This window comes from Poecilia latipinna, unplaced genomic scaffold (genome assembly GCF_001443285.1).
Source record: "Poecilia latipinna isolate Pla-1442-1.1 unplaced genomic scaffold, P_latipinna-1.0 Scaffold1534, whole genome shotgun sequence".
NCBI classification, from domain to species: Eukaryota; Metazoa; Chordata; class Actinopteri; order Cyprinodontiformes; family Poeciliidae; genus Poecilia; species Poecilia latipinna.
In genome coordinates, this window is record NW_015114150.1 from 54,052 (window position 1) to 57,312 (window position 3,261).

General features: G+C 34.4%; 1 long non-coding RNA gene across 1 annotated transcript; it reads left to right on the top strand.

Moving 5' to 3' along the window:
- The first annotated feature begins 685 nt into the window (after positions 1-685).
- LOC106963442 (uncharacterized) lies at positions 686-3,261 on the top strand. Its single transcript, XR_001428192.1, has 4 exons — positions 686-929; positions 1,255-1,328; positions 1,494-1,877; positions 3,186-3,261. It is a non-coding gene; the product is annotated as an uncharacterized LOC106963442 (long non-coding RNA).

Consider the following 3,261-nt stretch of genomic DNA (forward strand, 5'->3'; position numbering starts at 1 on the left):
CCACCTGATGACAATGATATATTATGATACAGTCCCATATTAGATTTTTGATGAATATCGGTTGTTACGCTGTTGTAAAGTTTTGTAGGGTCTTGTTTTATATGCCCCTTTTTAACAATGAGCTCCTGTCCCTCCAAAGGTCTCAAGAGATTAGGATTAAGAAGCAAATCATTGCAACACTACTATGGAGTACCAAAACTGACATAATTAAAAATAAAAGTAGAAATCTATAGTTTTTGTTTTTTCCTTTTTCTTAAACATGTTTTTTAGTCATTGGTCCTCTATGTACTTTCCCAGCTCAAACAATTATTTAATAAAATCAGTCTTATTCCCGGTCACTTTAAAATGTTTGACCTTTCTGTTTTTTTCTTTTTCTTTTTTTTTTTTTTTTGCTGTTTGACTTGCTAGAACGTAAAGAAATTCATGCAGGAAACTCAAAAATAGTACATTGATACAGCATTTCCTCACTGCGGGGTTTCATGAAAACTTGTTCAGTTGTATCGGCTTTTTACAAATTGCTGACAAAGATGAGAAGTCAAAAAAACAAGAAGTAGTTTTGTAAGTTCTGCAGGCAACTCACGGGAACAAACTTAAACTCAGTCAAAGGTTATGCCAGCTGGATCTATATTTTCTGTACTTTGTTTGGTATTTTTGTTTTTGTGAACAAACCTATTAACAATCATAGCTAAATATAATGAAATGAGAAATAATCACTCATATTCAGTAGCTCTTCACTGGACAACTTCATGATGATGAAATGAAGAGAAAGAGCTGACTTCCTGTTTCTCAAAAACATGAAGGGAAACTCCTTTTTCTAACTTGGCTGTTCACAGATAAGGTTGATGTTCATTCTTTGCTGGTCAACTGATCCTAATAGGTCAACTGGTTTTAAAACTTACACTATCCTCATTTTATCTGCAGAAATTCAGGTACGTTTATATTGTTGATTGTGATGATTTAACCAAATATTTAATCAAGTTCTGTCATTTGTATATATTGTCAAATACACCTATTGTTGTTGAAAATATTTCTGTTTTCAACAGACGTTAAAAGAAGGTTGAAGATTTTGATTTGAGTGTTGAAGATACTTTTGAAGAGCAAAGAGTATCAGTTTTCTCCTAATGTCTTCCACATATCAGTTCTAGATGTGTGTTAAGCTCATGGGCGTAAACAGCATTCAGAGTTACTTTACAATGAGTTAAACCTCTGACCTCAGAGCTACTTTAATAAATCATCTAAATGTTTGGTTTCCAGCCTGAAGGTACATCAGAGTCTGTCTGAGAACATGCTGACAGTCAACATGTTACTGAGTGTCTTCTTTCTTCCAGGTGAGATGTTTGTTCTCTTCCTTTCATTCACATGAATCATTTCTGGTCTGAAACATTTGATCCACATGTAACCTGCTGCAGCTGAACTGGAGTTTGTGGATCACGAAGTTTCTCTGCAGACAGATTTGACTCCACATGATATTCATCATTTGTCTGATTTTACAGGTGTTTTTGCTGACTACTGTCAAAACAAACCAGTAGGCATCTCCATCACAGCACCAAAGGAGATTGAAGCTCTGAGTGGATCTTGTCTGGAAATCCCATGTAGCTTTAAGACATTGAGGCAGTTTGACAGCAGGAGACATACCAATGGAGTCTGGATGAAAAATGACACAGATTTTAGCAGCGATCCAAGTGTAGTTATTTTCCACAGCAGTAGGTCAGTAAACAAATATCCACTGAATATCACTGGAAACCTGAGAGAGAGAAACTGCACCACTCTGTTTCCTGATTTAAATACAAGTTATACAGACAAATACTTCTTCAGGGTTGAGAACGGACCGTTCAGAACAACAGCTTGCGCTGATCCTCTTCAAATAAAGGTTAAAGGTAAGAGAGGTTTTACTTTATAATACAGTAACATTAACATTCATGTTGACACTGATATTATCTCTGGTTTAAGAGAAAATACTAAACAGTGTTGTAGTCAAGACCACCTAATCCGAGACAAGACCAAGACTTTTAGGATACAAGGTCAAGTTAAGACCAAGATCAGCGCCCGGCGCTACATGACACAATAAAATGTAAAATATGATCAAAATTGCTTCTCAAATTGATCTGAAAGATTCACATTCCCATAAATACACCTAGATATTAAATACTTAGAGCTGAAATAAATTTAACCAATATTAAAAGCAGAACAAACTCTTTGTGCTTCCAACTCTGTGCTACAATCCTTGTTGGTCTCCTGACATCCTTAAAAGATAATGCCCTAAGAGTTTGCCCATATCATTCATGTCAGAAACCACCACTGTCTGCACCATAAAATATAGCAATTAAGGCAATGCACTAACGATAAACAATGCTCAAATATCAACACTGACTAAGGAGCAACAAGCAAGAAGTAATCAAGCACAAGGCGCTCACTGTGAGGGGTGTGGAGAGAGTAACAGAAACAGGTTATAAGCAAGTCACATTATTGTTTGGATTTTAATTGGTGTGTTTTGCATCCACTGAAAACAAAGATGTTAACAAATAAACTAGACGGTATGCTGCAAGTTTAGTGAGATTTCCACCGGCTTTGAGTACTACAACACTGCTTAATAATCGCTTTTTCAATAAAAGAAAAAATCAATTTGATTTTCGTCTATAATTGTTTTAAAGCTTTAAATTAATTTTCTTTCTCGTATTCTGCTATCCATCATGATGTAGCTGTGCAGAACCACATCAAACTCTCAGTAAGGAAAAGAATATTGAATGAAAAATCTGCAGTTGGCAGAATCTTTAGTTTAAATAAATAACATTTTAAATGATCTACAGTAAACTAATGTAAAATTTAAGTACCTCCTGCCTCATTATAAACATAATCAATCAATGAATTTTTGTTATTCATGTCTCTAAAAATAAAGTTTTATTTATTTAATAATAATCCTCTGTTAATGAAAGTTGTTTGAAAATTAAAATATTTTTATTTCTAAATCGTCATTAAAATAACTGCAGTACTGCAAATATGTAAATGTGCTGCACAGACAATAATGACTAGGAAATCCCATACATGCAATCAGACTTCATTTTTAATTGGTTAATATAGAAATAGTGAAGCATTGTATAGAAATGCTCGTTTAAATTTATTCTATACATCATAAACTGTGATTAGATGTTAATTTTTTAAAATGTGCATCTGATGTGAAACCCCAGATTCTCCTTGGAGTCCCAGCATTAATGTTCCCTCTGACCTGAAGGAGCATCAGTCTGTCACTGTAACCTGCTCAGC